The sequence below is a fragment of the Ovis canadensis genome, chromosome 5 (assembly GCF_042477335.2).
Source record: "Ovis canadensis isolate MfBH-ARS-UI-01 breed Bighorn chromosome 5, ARS-UI_OviCan_v2, whole genome shotgun sequence".
Taxonomy (NCBI): Eukaryota; Metazoa; Chordata; class Mammalia; order Artiodactyla; family Bovidae; genus Ovis; species Ovis canadensis.
The window spans coordinates 92,963,821-92,981,114 of record NC_091249.1 but is presented as its reverse complement, the minus strand read 5'-3'; the positions used below and the strand labels follow the sequence as shown (position 1 = coordinate 92,981,114).

The following is a 17,294-nucleotide window of genomic DNA, read 5'->3' as shown; positions in this document are numbered from 1 at the left end:
TAGGTTGGGGCAATCAAGGGAGGCTTCTCGGAGGAGGTAATCTTGGAGGGGCGACCAGATGGTGGGAAGCATCAGGAACAGCCAGTACAAAGGCTTTGGGGTGGGATGATGTTGATGTGAAGAACAGAAAAGAAAGCCACATGTGAGCCACATACGTCATAAGTGATGGAGTAGAGATAGACAGGGGCAGATGCTGGGTTTTTAGGACTTTGGGGTCCCTGTTAAGACTTTGAGAGCCATCCTAGTGTTGAGCTGCAGAGGGTGGCCCAGAGAGGCTCTCTGAGTCACCCTATCCTCATCTCCTTTCTCTCTGCTTTCCATCAGTCCTCCAAGCAACAAGAATTTATTCCCTGGACACAATAGCCTGGCCCCATGCTAGGCACGACCAGAGCTCAGACATTTGAATAAGCCTTGTTTCTGCCTTCGAGAGCAAAGGGCCTGGCCAAGCAGCTGAGGCTTACCCTTAAAGCAGGGAGTAGCTTATCCCTGTGACAGTATGTATGGTGGTTATGCTACCTTAGGCTGCGAACCATGGGCAATGAGAGGATGCAGAGATAGTTAATAATAAGATGCTAGGTCATAGGCATCCCTGGCCACTCAGTGGTAAAGAGTCTGCCTGCCAAGGCAGGAAACAAGGGTTCAATCTCTGATCCAGGAAGATCCCACCTACCACAGAGCAGCTAAGCTCATAGGCCACAACTACTGAGCCTGTGCTCTAGAACCAGGGAGCTGCAACTACTGAACCCACGTGCCGCAACTATTGAAGCCTGCGTGCCCTCCAGAGAAGGCGATGGCACCCCACTCCAGTACTCTTGCCTGGAAAATCCCATGGACAGAGGAGCCTGGTAGGCTGCGGTCCATGGGGTTGCGAAGAGTCAGACACGACTGGGCGACTTCCCTTTCACTTTTCACTTTCATGCATTAGAGAAGGAAATGGCAACCCACTCCAGTGTTCTTGCCTGGAGAATCCCAGGGACAGGGGAGCCTGGTGGGCTGCCGTCTATGGGGTCACACAGAGTCGGACACGACTGAAGTGACTTAGCAGCAGCAGCAGCGTGCCCTACAGCCCTGGTCCACAATGGAAGAAGCCACTGTAATGAGAAGCAACGGGAGAGTAGCCCCCACTCGCCACAACCAGAGAAAGGCCCTTGCAGTAACCAAAACCCAGCTTAGCCAAAAATAAAAATGAATTAATTTTAAAACAAAAAGATGCCAGGTCCGCTGTACACATGTGAAAGAGCAAAGGGGTGGGAGAAGGGAGAGACTGAGAGGACGGGGCGTAGTCAGGGGAGGCTGGAAGAAGGAAGCAGTCCACGGAGGACGGTGGTCAGCTCCAGGGCTAATTAAGAGGCAGGGTAGCTGCTTCCCACCAAGGCTGAGGAACTGATGCTGGGGTGAAACCCACACCCTGCCTCTTCCACAGCCACAGGCGTGTCACCTAACCTTGTTAGGAGTTTCCTTCTCTGTGAAACTTAGAAGGTCCAATCTCATAAGGGTGTTGTGGGAATCAAATGACACAACCCATGCAAAGTGCTTGGTACAGGGCCTGGCATGTAATAAGCCCTCAGTAAATGTGGGCTGTTAACGTGAACAGCGGAGAGACTTCCGTCCTCCCCGCTGTGAGAATTGTGTTATCTTTCACCTTCAGTTTGTTGGATATGCTTGCTATCACCATTCTCATCATCGCTGTCCCCATTTTTCATCTCAAGAGATATGAGTGGTGGTTAAAACTCACAAGCTCTAGAGTCAGCCACCTGGGTTGCAAGGCAGGCGGCCTCACTTACTCACTCTGTCCCGTTGGGCATGAACCCCTAACTTGCCTGAACCTGCTTCTTCATCTGTAGAGTGCGGATACTCAGAGTGACTACCTGGTTAAAATGAGCTATGCTGAGCCCTGGGCACACAGGGCTCCACCCACATTCACTTTCTTACCAGTTAGGTTTTACATCCTTTTCTAAAATTAACTTTTTGGGGGAGTGTATTTGCTTTATAATGCCGTGTTCATTTCTACTGTGCAGCAAAGTGAATCAGCTATATGTGTACACATATCCCCTCATTTTTTAATTTCCTTCCCATTTAGGTCACCACATAGCACTAGAGTAGAGTTCCCTGAGAGGTTTTATATTCCTTTCTACGATGAGGCAAAAACCTGTCCATGCTAATAGCCGTTAAATCCTGAACTGTATTCCACCACCTCCCTCCCTAGAGGAGCTGGGGTTGATTAAACTCCCTGGTTTTTTGGAAATTAAACCAGAGAAAGTTGAGGTGACAGGTGGATTGGCTTTGGCTCTCAAATTGTGTACTCCAAAGAAAGCATTCACACCAGCAATTTCCAAGTTCTCTTTCTCTTAAACCCCTCCCTCCCTCTACTCCCCAGACACCTGTCTTGACATTCTGGTTATCCTACCCCCAGACTTCCTTCCTTCCCTCCTTTGGTTGGGCTGGTTTATCCAGACGCTTTCTTGCTCTGGACACTCCCTCCCATTCCTGGAATTCTATGGGGAGGGGAGGTTCCAGACTGTTCCCCCTACCCGCTCTAGTCTTCAACCCAGGCTTCAACAAACCAGTGGCTCACCTCCCCCTGATAAATCTAGCCTTCACTCTGCCCTACCCCTCACTGAGTTCTTGGGATCATGCACCCCAGCCTTGGGTCTGTTTCCTTCCTTCGCCTCCATCCCCATGCCTCTCTGCCTACTCATGCCCAGACACCCTCCAGCTCACTGACACGGTGGTGACTGTGCTATTCCTCCAAATCTCACTTGCTGGAATTTAAGATTAAGATTCTGAGAAGCAAATTACGGGTTAGCAGAGCCAAGTCTGGCCTATAGATATGTTTGCTTGTCTACTATAATGTTGCACTTTTAAGAATGGAATTAGCCTGCCTTTTGAAGTCAGCCCCTCACTAGTTGCACACAGCCCCCTCTGCTCTCTAACGTGTTTCTCCTGCATCTTGTTTTATCAAGAGGCAGCCTATGTGCGTGCTCAGTTGCTAAGTTGTGTCTGACTCTTTGCAACCCCATGGACTAGACCAGCAGGCTCCCCTGTCTATGGGATTTTCCAGGCAAGAATACTGGAGTGGGTTGCCATTTTCTTCTCCTGGGGATCTTTCCAACCCAGGAATCAAACTCGAACCTCCTGTGTCTCCTGCATTGCAGGAGGATTCTCTACCACCATTCCACCCAGCAAACCCAACAAGAAACAGCACAGAGAAGTCATTAGGAGTACTTTAGAGCCAGACTCTCTGGGCTTTGACTGCCAGTGACCTTGGGCAAGATACTTAAACTCTCTTGGGCTCAGTTTTCACACTTGCAGAACAAGAGAAATAATAACATACTGATGGAGCACGCATTCTGTGCCAGGAATTGTTCTAAGCCCTGTACATATATTGACTCACTTGGACTTCATACCAACGCCATTCAGACCCACCTTACAGTGTTCTCTGAGGATTAGATGAGCTAATGGATGAAACAGCACTTTGGTACACAGTGTGTGCTCAACAAATGTCAGCAACACATTGTTATTTTCACTGCTGTTCAAATGAGGTGCCTGATGCAGGAGTATTAAAGAATGCTAAAACTGAATGTGATATCTGGGATCTGACAAGTCAAATCCTTGTTTCATTGGTGAGAAAACTGAAGCACAGAGAGAAAGACCTGAGCTGCCCAAGGACCCAGCAGCAAGGCTGAGACTAAAACCTGGGGACCAACCTCAGGCCTGCATCACTCGTGACACCAAGAGATAGAGTCAGCCTGGTGCTGAGTTTAGCTCCATTTGAGATGCAGTGATCACCTGAACAGCCCTCAAGAAACAGCTATTGGTAGTATTGCCCTATTATACTCAAAGGAGAATGATCGCTGGGCCAGAGCCCATGTTAAACTATGGAGTTCCCATTCATGGATAGATAAGGCTGGGACATGGGCCCTTCATCTTGCTTGCTTCCTCACTGAAGGGCAATTCTCTTGAACAAAGCACTGGGCATACATGCTCACCCCTCATCCAGCTTCTCCAACTCCACTCATTTCCAAATTGGGAATTAGGCTAAAGAGGTTCTGGCCCTATAGAAAAGGCCAAGAGAACCAAATGGAATTCCCAGTTCCATCCTCCTTAGCCATATAATCTTAGGCGTTCCTTCTCCAGTTCTAAGCCTGTTTCCCCATAGGTCTAAAATAAAGCAGTCAAGAGAATCTGCTCACAGGGCTCTAGTAGTGTTGAATGAGTTAGTACCTGGGAACAAGTCAGCAGAGCGCTTGGCATATGATGCTGGGCAGGCATGCAGAGCTCTTCCTTTTTGATGTTTTTAAATTTTTTGCAAGATCTTAGCTCCCTGACTAGGGATCAAACCATATTCACCCTTGCCAGGGAAGCCACAAGAGCTCCTCCTTTATGAATGTAGGGCCCTGAGGGCACTCAACCCCCAGCTTTGCCCTTTTCTAGTCTCAAGAACTGGGTGTCCAAGGGGTCCTCCCAGGTGCTGGTCTATCCAGGAGCTTCCAGTTCAAAGGACAAAGGCCACCGCCACCCTTCCCCGGAATCTGGCCCTTCCTGTTCCTTGAGTTCTGACCCTCACCCCAGCCATGCAGCCTGAGGAGCTGGTCCTTCCAGAAATAGAAATGGCCGTGAAGGGTTCTCTGGGATCCTGATCTGTGGCTCATTCCATGACTACATAGTTTAGGCAGAGCATTGGAAGGGGATCTGGGTTTCAATCCTGATGTGGCCACTAGATGAACCAGGCCCTTAGTCAAAGCACCGACCCTCTCTGGGCTTCCCATCTGCAAAACAAAGGAGTCGAAATGTCCTGTTTCTAAGGCCCCCTTTATCTCGCCAGTCCTCAAAGTCAAGGGCATTGTGAGGCTGCAATGAAACAAAACATCTTACTGGACCATGTGTTCTAAGTGAAATAAATCAAGCCTTTTATCTTCACAACATTTCTGTGAGGCAGATAGAGCCACCCTTATTTGACTACCAGGAAACTGATGTTTCAGTGTCATGTAATAATGATAATACAAGCTAAATCTCCCTGAGTGTTTACAAAGTACAGACACAGTTCAGGATCGCACACACAGACTCTGTCTCAGTGATTCTAAGCTGCACATTTTAAAATACATTTTAGCATCTCTGAGACTGGGATGTGTGTGAGCACTGCGGACATCTTTCAACAGTGTCAACCAGGCTGCGGTCCTGATGGAGCTGTCACTGCCCATGTGTGCACAGACATCAAAGGTGTCACAGGCTTGGGATGAAATCCCAGAGAAAACAGTGGAGCACTTTTAACCCCTAGGAACCACATGGTTGTGGGGAAGGGTGGAGGAGGCAGTGAACAGACATGTTTAGCAACATTCCCAAAGCAGGCGTGCAAGGGAGGCTCCCTCTGCATAGTTGCCTTGCTGGCCACAGAGCCCAGCACCACAGCTTTTGAGCTGCTCTGTGGGTCCTTTAACAAGGCTGCATCACCAACGCTCAAGGGCATCGAGGACAAGGATATCAGAAGCACAGACATCAATAATTCTGAGTTAAAAAATGACTCCAAAGAATTTGATTCAAAGTGAGAAAATGGATTAGGAACACTCGAGTTTTACCTTTTTTTAGGGATTCCTTTTTATTTTTGTATGAAAAAAGCAGTATGTGAGTTTTAAAAAAATCTGAAAGATTTGAGAAGTATGAAATAAACATTCTAGTTAATTTTAAAACATTGGGCCATAATTTAAATGGCAGCATTTTTCCTTTCTTCACTAAGATAAAATAATGGTACATCTTAAAATCAGTGCTAAGTTGATTAGTGTTAACAACCCCAAGCTGGAAACAGTCCAAAAGTCCATCAAGAGGGGAATGGATACATAGATCAGTACACGTGTACACTGGAATGTTACTCAGTGTACGCTGGAATGTTACTCAGTAATACAAAGGAACAAACTATTAGCACAAACAATAACACAGATGAATTTCAGAAACATATTGGGCAAAAGAAACCAGCGGGGGAGAGAGACTATTCTGTACAATTCCATGTATGTAAAATTCTGGAAAATACAAACCAACCTATAAGGACAGAAAGCAGATCAGTAATTGCCTGGGGATAGGTAGAGGGAGAGAGGGGTTAAAGGCACAAAGAAAGTTTTGAGGGTGATGGGAATAGTTGTTATACTGATTATGAAAACAGGCTCATGGATGTATGTGTGCCTGTCAAAAGTCATCAAATTACACTCTTTAAATACATACAAGTTGGTGTGCTTTAATAATTCCTCAACACTGTTGTAAGAAAAAAAAATAAAAGAAAATCCCATATTTGATGTTTTGATGCTACATATTATCTTGTTTAAAATAATCTAAATACTATTATTAGCTCCATTTTACAGATGTGGAAACTGAGGCATAGGGAGGCAAGCTGGTACATGCTGGGACACTCAGTTTGTCAAGGGGCAAATCTAACTGGCTTCAAGCCTCAGCTCTGCCACTGAGTGACTGTGGCTAAGTCCCTTCCTCACTCCATTCCCATCATGAGGTGATGACACAGTGATTGATCACTAAGGGACCTTTCAGTACTGGGCTTCTAACACTGTGACCTGAGGACTTGTCCAAGGTCACACAGCCACAGAGGAATGGTTCCTCCTGGCACCCAGGTTTTCTGACTCTCCTCGATCCCCTGGTTCATAGGTACTTGTTCTCTGAACACTCCTTCTGACACCCCCTTGTTGTATACAGCAGTGATTCTCAGCCTTGAGCTGCAACACAATCCCCTGGAGAGTGAGGGCTTGTTAACTCACACAGAGCTTCATAGAGAGCTGTGACCCAGAGTTTCTGAATCTGGGACGCACTGAAAATCTGCATTCCCAACTTGCTCCCAGGGGATAACGATGCTTCTGGTCCCAGCACCCTACTCAGGACCCACTAGTGTACCACATCCCCTATCTCATAATTTCAGAAACTTTATTCTTCGCTTTTTTAGTGAATTTTTATTGGTGTATAATGGCTCAGTGGTAATGAATCTGCCTGCCAATGCAGGAGCTGCAGGAGACATGGGTTTGATCCCTGGGTTGGGAAGATCTCCTAGAGGAGGAAATGGCAACCCACTCCAGTATTCTTGCCTGGAGAATCCCATGGACAGAGGAGCCTGGTGGGCTACAGTCCATGGGGTCACAAAGTCAGACATGACTGACTGAGCAAAATGCACATAGTTGCTTTACAATCTTGTGTTAGTTAGATAGCAAAGTGAATCAGTCATACGTATACATATGACCCCTCTTTTTTTAAACTTCCTTCCCACTGAGGTCACCAGAGCACTAGCCAGAGTTTTCTGTGCTGTACACATAGCAGTGTACACACGCCAATCGCAGTCTCCCAATCCCCCTTCTCATTCCCCTAGGACCACCAGCAGAAGCCCTTTCAAAGCTGAGCCATGCCTTTCACACTGAAGGAATTGTGCCAGAGCCCCGCAGAGGACACGGCGTTGCACCCGCTACTACTCTATGGGCTGTAGAAGCAGGGCAGGCCCAGGTTATTCATGCAAGCAGGCAGGGCCTTCCTAATACCTTCCCTAGATGCTGCGGTGGGGGAAGCACACGGCGGCATAGCCGGGCCATGTCTAAGGATCTCAGAACCTGCAGATGCCCAAGTGTTTGCTGACTACATCACAGCGGCTGGTGGACCCAGCCCAGAAGCTCGCCTCGCCTGTCCACCTGACTGCTATTTCTTTATTCTCCAAGACCGCAGAGGCCCACGGTGGCTGATTACAAGGGAGCTCTGCACAGGAGTTGAAGAGAAAATGGTTTTCACCTCTGAAAAGTACAACTGGAAGGGTTTATGTTTTCCTCCTAGCGTTTCCTTCTAAAGAAGAAAATAAACCCTTGTTCCCTGAAGGGAAGCCCTACCTGCGAGTCAGCGTTCAACACCAGAGGAGGAAGGCGCCTTCAGAGCTGAAGGCGGCTGAATTAAAGTCAGCAGCGAAACAAATAAGCAATTAAAATAGCTATTTTGGGAAGCCTTGGAAAGCAGCAGATACAATATGAATTATTCATTCACGCTGCCAGGATGACTTCTGGGCACTGTCCTCTGTGCTATGGTTCTCTTGCTCTTGTTCATTCAGCCGTTCAAGCACAGAGAGGGGACACAATACCCTGCCCTGCGACATGGGCGCCGAGCGAGTGTGTGCGCATGTGTGTGCACGCACACACACGCACACACACACGTACACACACGCGTGTCCTCCACAAAGAGGCCAGGTGGCTACTCCAGATGGTGAACCACATGGAAAAGAAACCCACAGGTTGGCAGACACCTTCAGCTCCCGTGCCAGGGGAGAATATATGAATTTCCAATTGGCTCAAGAGGGGTGTGTGTGTGTGTGTGTGGTCACACAAGCACATATGGCATGGGGAGTGAGTCACAGGCAATCACCTGTGCAGAACAAGAGAGAATGCACACAGTGTTTCTAATACTTCACAAGCTTCCCAGCTGCTCTGGGGTTGATTTGGGGACTCAGGAGGCAATGGGTGGGATCCGGACAATTAGTTGTGCATCACTCTGAGCCCACCCAAGGTCTGGACATAAAGGAGGAGTCCCCCAGGCTTGGTGGAGGGGCTCTGTCTGGGCTCTGAAGCCATCAGTCCCCTCCTGCTGCCTGATCATAGAAGCAGTGCTGTGATCTCATACCTTATACCCATGCAGGAGACCTTGGACCAGTCCCTTCCCCTCTGTGGGCCTCAGCTTCCCCATCAATGAAAGCAGGGATATGAGCTCCATCTTAACTGATCCTTCCAGGTTTGACATTTCATGGTACCATTTTGTCCCAAAAATCGAGCATCGCAGAGATGATTTGCATGCTCCTGTTTTGACCCTTTAGCAAGTCAAAGCTTTTAAAGAATACTAACACACAGTACTTTACACGAGCTACTTGTCACTCAATTCTGATAACAGTCCAGTTAAGTGGTTCCCATGATGATCTCCCATCGTACACATGAGTACATGGAGCCTTAGAGAGAGATGTTAAGAGAATGACTGAGAATTTGGATTCAGGACTTAACTATGACTCAGAAAGTGAGTGGAGATAGTGACTCTACATAATTGGGAGGACAGAAGGAGTTTTTAAAACACCATGGAATTGAAAACTACCCTCTATAGCTTTAAACTATAAAGTCTAGTAAGAAGGGAAAATTAGGGGGCTATTTTTGCCCTGGCTACAAATATTAGGAATGGCTATTAGGAATGCTGTGGGTGAGGCTATGAGAGAGGGGGTGGTTGTCTGGGGAAGATAAAGAGAACAAGTTTTCAGTCAAAGTTTTTAGACAAACTTCTAAAAGTTTAGACAACCCAGGAGCAGAAGTCACAGCTGACAAAGGACAGGAGCAGTCAGAAGCACCCAGTTCCTAAAAGACAAGGGGCCTTTTAAAAACTTACAAACTTAACCCGCTGTCTTAAAGACAAATGCACAAATGCTCCAGTGACCAGCTGCTGTTCTGACCCGACCCAGGCGGGAAGATTTACACTCAAAGATGCTCAAGGCAACATTAGTTATCATAGGAGGGAAAAAATGTGCACAGCCTCAACATCCGTAGGGAATGAACAGGTAGAAAATTTCGGTTACAATCATTCAAGTAGTTGTTTGAAATATATGCTCAGGAAGCATTCTGAATGATAAAAGGGAGAAGGCTTATAGTACAGAATTGAAAAGAAATTAAAAGCAGGATACAAAACTGTGCGTGCAGCGTAATCTTACCTGCCTGCACCTAAAAAGGAAAAACGCCAAGATGTTGACAGTGTTTGCCTTTCACTGGTGGGGATGGGGTTGGGGTTGGTTGGTTTGTTCATTTGTTTTTGCTGCTTTCATAACCAGTGATAAGGCAAAAAACCCCAAACCACCAAGTATATTTTTCAGCCCCGCTATCCAGAACCTCTTACTCCCTCTTTATAAAAAAAGTCATTTGAAAATGAATCCTAATTTTCCTCTTATAGAGAAGTTCAGAGTATAGGAAAGCACTAAAATAGTGAATGAAGACAAGCCTAAATGGTAGTTTTGTGATTCCTGTGTAGAAGCGGGGTCACTTCTCTGCACTCCCAATGTAGGGGCCCTGGTTTGACCCCTGGTCAGGGAACTAGATCCCACATGCCAAAACTCAGACCCGGCACAGTCAAACAAATATTTTTTGAAAAGAAAAAGTGGGGCCATGAAGCAGCATGGAAGCCAATGAGTCACCCCAGCACAGCCGTAGTCTATCTGCCAGGGGAGAAACAGAGGCTGCCTCCTGGGTCTCCTCTCTAAAGCTGGAGACCCCAGAAGGGACCAGCCTGGGAGCTCGTCTAGAGACTGATGGGAAAGGCCCTGAGGATATGGGAAAATCATTACTAGATACTCTCCCTGCCAACACCTGGGTATGAAGAACCTTGGGAAAAAAACGAACCATTACCAATCACCCCAAAGGAAGTTTCGCTGGAGGAGGGCTCCTACTGCTAAGTCGCTTCAGTCGTGTCTGACTCTGTGCGACCCCATAGACAGCAGCCCACCAAGCTCCCTTGTCCCTGGGATTCTCCAGGCAAGAACACTGGAGTGGGTTGCCATTTCCTAGTAGAGGATAATAAACAGGGGGCAGCTTGGAATATTTTGTGTGTCGAATAGAAAGTTGATAGAGATCAGGCCACAACCTGTGATAAGACCATGGTTAGAATACTCAGCAGCAGGGGCTGCTAAAACAACCCTCACCCCAGTCTCTCTGCCCCGAGAATGTTCTGGCCGAGGAAAAAATGGTAGCAGCTTCCTGCTGCTGCTGGTAAGGACACAACTCCCAGATCACCCAGTGCAAACTGCACGCTATTTCATGTGATCCGTGCCTTTGTCATCGCTGTTCCTTCTGCCCAGAACACTCCTTCCTTCCACCCTCTTTCCCTCCCTTCCCCACTGCCCCCTCCTTTTTAAACAATATATGTACTTCTTTGTCTGTTTATATATCCACCACTTCCAGAAGTTTCATGAGGATCTGAGCGGTGTCTTACTCATCGCCGTAACCTCAGCATCTTACATGAGTAGACACTGAGGGAATGTTCACTGAGTGAATAAATGTACTTACAAAAGAGCAAGAAGAGGGAAATGGTTCCTGGGAATTCCCCGCAGGGTTCAGAGCGAGGTTCGCCAGGTTCCAAGTCAGGCTTGACTCAACAAAAGAATTTGTGAGCTGGTCCTCAGAGTGCCTTTGCATTCTTGACCCTATTTGATTCTCAAATAACCATCACAAAAGCAGCATCATTATTGTCTTGACTATTCCTCCGTTTTACGAAGGAGCAAACCATCACTCAGAGCCGCTCCTCAGCCGACAGGGCTCCCAAGACCCTGGTTTGTGCCGGGACTGGACCTGGCCCACCGCTCAGTCCCCTCCACCCTGAACTGTTGCATAGCTCCCTCCGCTCGTTCCCAGCTGGTAGCTGGAGACGCGTGGCAACGGGCAATTCTCCTTCTCCCGGGCCGTGGATTACCCCCTGGGTAGCGGAGGGGGGCTCGCCTCCTACTCCCTGCCACTCTCGCTAGCGTAATCATCACCATGCAGAAGTGGAATTGCCCCTGACACGTGCAGGCCTTGGAGGGCTCTGCTCAGAAGTCCTGGGAGGAGGAGGTGACCCTCGGGGGCGGAAACAACCCTTGGGGATTATCTCTGAGGACTGGCTGTTCAGGAGCCTCTGCTGACTCCATCACTACACAAGCTCCCCAGGTCAGAGCGGGGGGTGGGTGGGTGAGGGGCGGAGCGGGGGGTGGCCTGGGAATGTTCCCATCAGCTGACTTAGAAGACCCTTGCCTGATACTCAAGCACTTCAACTACTTTTCCACAGACATCAACACAGAGTGGCCCAGAGCCTTAATTAGGTCAGGGGAGCGGGCAAGGGTTTGGGGACCACAGAGGCTTGGGTCCCCACTTGTGAGATCTTGTGCCAGATTCTTCACCTCTGCAGGCTGCACACAGCTGGCTCCCCACCATTCTGCACAGAACAGGGCTCATGAAGTATGCACTCCATCGCTTCTCTCTACTTTTTCTCCTGAGTGAAGCCTTCCAAGAAATATGCTTTTTAAGCTATTTAACAAGTCTGATCAGTAGAAATCATGCGGCAAGATTTCGTGGTGGAAAAAGAACATATTTGGGTCTAGTATCAGTGGAAGAGGGCTTCCCTGGTGGCTCAGATGAGAAACAATCTGCCTGCAATGTGGGAGGCCTGGGTTCAATCCCTGGGTCGGGAAGATTCCCTGGAGGAGGGCGTGGCGACCCACTCCAGTATTCTTGCCTGGAGAATCCCATGGACAGAGGAGCCTGGCAGGGTCTCAAAGAGGTGGGTACAACTGAAGTGTCTTAACACGCATGCACACATGTACCAGTGGAAGAACCAGGCTCCTTCCCTTCTGGCTCACTCTCCATGTCTTACACGGATGGGGACACTCATCCTTGAGTTTCGAGCTTTTCACAGTCCATGACCTAGTAGTCCATGACCACAATCCTTCGGCAGCTGGATTTCCGAAAGTCCCCAGATGGCGCCCATTTGTTCTCTTTGGGGTCTCCAAGGAAACCATCACCTTCTTGCTGTCCCTCTTTCGTCTGGCCCTTAGCTCCCCACCCACCCCCTGCCTCTGCCCTTCCTACACTGCAGTCCCCATTCCTCACTCCTCCAGCTTTGGCTTCCTCAGTTCTTCTACTGCCTCCTTCCTGCTCACCCTTTACCCCATAGAAAACTCCAAAGAAGTCCAACCTTGTCCGTCTACTGCTTCAATCCCTAGAAAGTCTGGCCACCCAAACTAGAAAGAAACCCAAACTAGAAAGAAACCCTAACTTTGGCTGTGGCCCAGCCCCCTGCCTATCTCTCCAGCCTTATTCAGTTCCTGGAACTCAACAGCCTAATTCCCACCCCTCAGCCTCAGCTCACACAGCTCCCTCTGCCCAGGATGCCACTGCCTGTCCCTGTCCACAGTCTGTCCACTGTTTGCCCACTGTTCGCATGGCTGTTGCCTTCTGTCCATCAGCTCTCAGCCATAATACCATCTCTAAGATGCCTTCCCAGGCAGCCTTGTTGACTGTCTGTCTGTCCCACTCCCACAGAGCCAGTCTGTGCTCACCACTGGCTCCCTAAGGTGGAGCAGAGTTAGCTGATGGCCCTATTGTCTGCTGAATGAATGAGACAGAGGACTTGTGAGTACCCCTTTCTCCCCAAGGGGAAAGGTTTCGAGTTTATTTTTTTGTCTTTGTTTTCCTTTACCCTCCCTCCAGAGGCACAGTCCCTGAGCCCAACACTTACCAAGCCAGCACCGGGACTCCAGCAGAGTCCAGGGCCTCCAAGCACAAGGGCCCACTCCAGGGTGTTAGAGGTTTACCCATGAACCTCAATGCCCTTCGCACAGCCCATAGCAAACTGGAAATTGCCCAAGAACAGGCCCGAGAACCCTCTTTGAGAAGGCTTTGAACTGACAGGGGGCCAGAACAGCGTATGAGGGAGAAACTCGCTGATGGAGGGGATGACATGGGCCTCTGGAAACATCTCTCTGTGGACTGGCAGAAGTCAGATCCTTGAACTGGGTCCATGATGAATACCTGAGGGTCCTATAGACTTCAGGAATTGTGGTTTATTTCTGTACCTACTGCTCATGTTGGGCATACCCTGGGCTCTCACAGGATGGAGGAAAGAATGTGTTGTTTTTTTTTTTAAAGTAGGGCTTCCCAGGTGGTGCAGTGGTAAATAATTCACCTGTCAGTGCAAGAGACACAAGAGACGTGGGTTTGATCCCTGGGTTGGGAAGATACCCTGGGGTAGGAAATGGCAACCAACTCTAGTCTTCTTGCCTAGAAAATTCCATGGACAGAGGAACCTGGCGGGCTATAGTCTGTGTGCATACTACTTCGCTTCAGTCCTGCCCAACTCTTTGCAACCCCATGGACCGAAGCTCACCAGGCTCTTCTGTCCCTGGGATTCTCCAGGCAAGGACACTGGAACAGGTTGCCATTTCCTTCTCCAGGGGATCTTTCTGACCCAAGGATCGAACCCATGTTTCTTATGTCTCCTGCACTGGCACGCAGGTTCTTCACCACTATTGCCACCTGGGGCTATAATCAATGGGGTTGCAAAGAGTCTGACATGACGGAGTAACTGAGTGCACAAGCTAAAATATATTTCAGAAATTTATTGAAATAGTTGAAATGTTACTTTTCCCTAGAGAACAAGCAAACCAACGTAAAAGGATTCAACAATGAACCCTGACTTATGTCTCCTCGACGGTGAAGGTGAAGTCTCTCAGTCATGTCCGACTCTTTGTGACCCTGCGGACTGTAGCCTACTAGGCTTCTCCGTCCATGGGATTCTCCAGGCAAGAATACTGGAGTAGGTTACCATTTCCTTCTCCAGGGGATCTTCCCAACCCAGGGATCGAACCCAGGTCTCCTGCATTGGAGGCAGACGCTTTAACCTCTGAGCCACCAGGGAAGCTGGTGGTATTGATATTGAAAAAACAGAAGAAAACACATTAGCCTTTGGAGGAGCCTGAACTAATGTGTGTAAAATACCTTTTACACAGTTATTATGTGCCCAGCACTGAATACTGTATATGATCTTACGTGTGTGTTGTGCTAAGTCGCTTCAGTCATGTCCAACTTTTGGCGACCCCATGGACTATAGCCCCCTGGGCTCCTCTGTCCATGGGATTCTCCAGACAAGAATACTGGAGTGAGTTGCCATGCCCTCCTCCAGGGATATGAACTTACAGCCAGCTGGAAATAAACACAAATGTTCATTCAAGCACAATAATATATATGAAGGCATGAAAACAACGAAGACATTGTTTAAAATGAAACTTTCATGAAAGGGGCCACAGGATTCAAAGAAAGAAGAGCCCTGCAGGCTGGCAGCTCCAAGGAGGTTCCCAAAAGGAAGCAGGAAGTAGCCTGGGTCCTGAAGGGCAGCACTTGGAGTAGGCACAAGTAAATAACAGAGTAGATCTTCAGCCTTCACAATGAGACAGGCAGCGCAGCAGAGGAAACAAAGGCTGGCCCGAGGGCACACAGCTAAAGAGGAACAGCCCCCAGGCCAGGAGGCTTCTGTAGGGGAGGTGCAGCAGCCCTAATTCTTTGGGCTGGAAAGATGGAGCAAAGTCAGAGCAGCGTGATGCCAAGAACAAGGCTGTCGCATGTTTGCACATCAATAGCATCTTGTCTCTTTACTTAAGGAGTTCACCTGCAAAGGGCAAGACCTACCTTAGGGTCTGGAAGAAAATTCTAGAAGGAAGAGCCAGGCTGGTCACGGGGCTGCTCTAGGGAAGCCCAGGGAGGAGGAGGAAAGGCTGGTGAGGGAGGTGAGCATTCCCGCAGAGGTGCACCTGCGGTGCCCCAGGGGTGAGAGGCCGCTCAGCGGGGGCTGCCCTGAGCCCTCTAGAAGGGCCCAAAACACTCAGAAGGGTTTCCACATGGGAGCGAGGCTGCTGACGGAATGGATGGGGCGTGGCTGTCAGAGCCCACAGGCCTGGATTCAAGTGTAAGTTAACTCACTGATCCACTGGTAAGTCAGTCACCTCCATCATAATAACAACAGTTCTCATTAATACAGCATAACTGTCTGGCAGGTGTTGACCTATGAGCTCCAAGTGCGAACTCAGTTTAATTCTCCCAGCAATCCAGTGAGAAGATACTATTCGGTGTCATTAAGGATTATTGTCTGTATTTTAGATGGAAGTTGAGGCATGAAGACCTAGAGCCAGTTACTTGAGGTTCTACAGCAGGAAGGCAGCAGAGCTGAACCCGGGCCATTCATAACACCAATGAGTAAATCAGGGAGTGAAAATATGAATACCTTGCAAAGTTATTTTGACAATCAGAAAAAAAAAAGTCTGGAAGACTCAGGAATCAAGCTGGAGCTCAATGAGTGATACTTAAGCAATCACCAGATAAACCCAAAACCCAGGTAAGGCCTGGTCAAAGGAAATATCTGCCAAGGGATACTGTGTGGTTCTCTGAAATAAATGTTATTTCAGTGGCTGGGAGAATATCCCATTTGTCAGATGATGAAAATGAGGCTCAAGGAGGTTATCTTGCTTAGGGTCCCAGAGTCAGGAAGCAATAGGAATGGGAGGCCAACCGTGTCTCCACTGTAAGTGCATCTGGAATGTTATTTTTCAAGCCGTGTTGGGTAATGTTTATTGAGTGCTTGCCTGTGCCAGACCATGTGCTCAGCGCTTTGTGAGCATTGTCTCATTCTACGTTGCCAGCTAGCCTCCGAGGTGGGTACTCGGATGACCCCAACGCACGGGACAGAGGGGCCCTGGGAAGCCACAGCTGCGGGGTCTGAACCCACAGGGGCTCCTGTAGCTACACCAGCAGCACCTCCAGAACGCCTGGGCAGAGCACGTGCACCAGCGGCCCCTCCAGAACGCCTGGGCAGAGCATGTGGAGCAAGCCCGGGTGTCCTGGGGAGAGCATGCAGGAAAGAGCAAGTCACTGGGCAGATACCCTGGTCTCAGCTGTGAGGGGAGAGCTGATAAACAGCACCATTAGGATCAGGACAAACTCAGACAGGACACACGACCGGCCAGGTGGCACCGGACGCAGGCATAGCACGCCTGTGGGTGGGCCTCCATGCTGCTCTCCAGCCCCTGCCCCCCACCCCCCCGCCCGCGATGTCCCGCCCCCTTCTCTGGGGGTGAGAATCCTCCCCAGACTCCTAGGGGCACACCCTCTTCTCAGCTCCCACAGCACATCACCTGAACCCCTCCTTCTGTCACGCCCTGCCTTGGAGCACTTTGCTTTGTACCTGCCCTCTCTCCCACTAGACTGGAATTTGCTTCAGGGCACAGTTTGCATTGGATTCCCTTCTGAAGTCCACCAGTATTTCACTTTTCCCATGTGAATATGATGCTTTTCGGTGGCACACAGGACAGTGTTATGTGGCATACATAAAAGGCAGGACTAGGCAACAGCTCTTTCAGTGAGAAGGTGAACTCCTTGTCAATCCTCTTTCAGTTTTCCAGAACTGATCTAGAATAGAGCCTCAAAGAGCTACCATATGACTCAGCAATCCCCTTCCAGGGCATATACTCTGAGAATACCACAATTCAAAAAGATACATGCATCCCAATGTTCACTGCAGCCCTATTGACAATAAACAGGACATGGAAGTGACCTAAATGTCCATTGTCAGAGGAATGGATAAAGAAGACAATGGAATATTACTCAGCCATAAAAAAGAAAAAAAAAACAGTGTCATTTGCAGAGACATGGATGGACCTAGAGACTGTCACACAGAGTGAAGTAAGTCAGAAAGAAAAACAAGTATCATATAGTATCACTTACATGTGC

The 17,294-nt window shown here is 48.7% G+C and overlaps 1 protein-coding gene and 1 non-coding gene across 3 annotated transcripts in view; both read right to left on the bottom strand.

The window, feature by feature from the left end:
* The window catches only part of WWC1 (WW and C2 domain containing 1), a 156,186-nt gene that overhangs the window by 84,831 nt on the left and 54,061 nt on the right, over positions 1-17,294 (bottom strand). The gene's annotated exons all lie outside the window — the stretch shown is intronic.
* On the bottom strand, positions 14,362-14,433 carry TRNAW-CCA (transfer RNA tryptophan (anticodon CCA)). The gene has a single exon. It is a non-coding gene; the product is annotated as a tRNA-Trp (tRNA).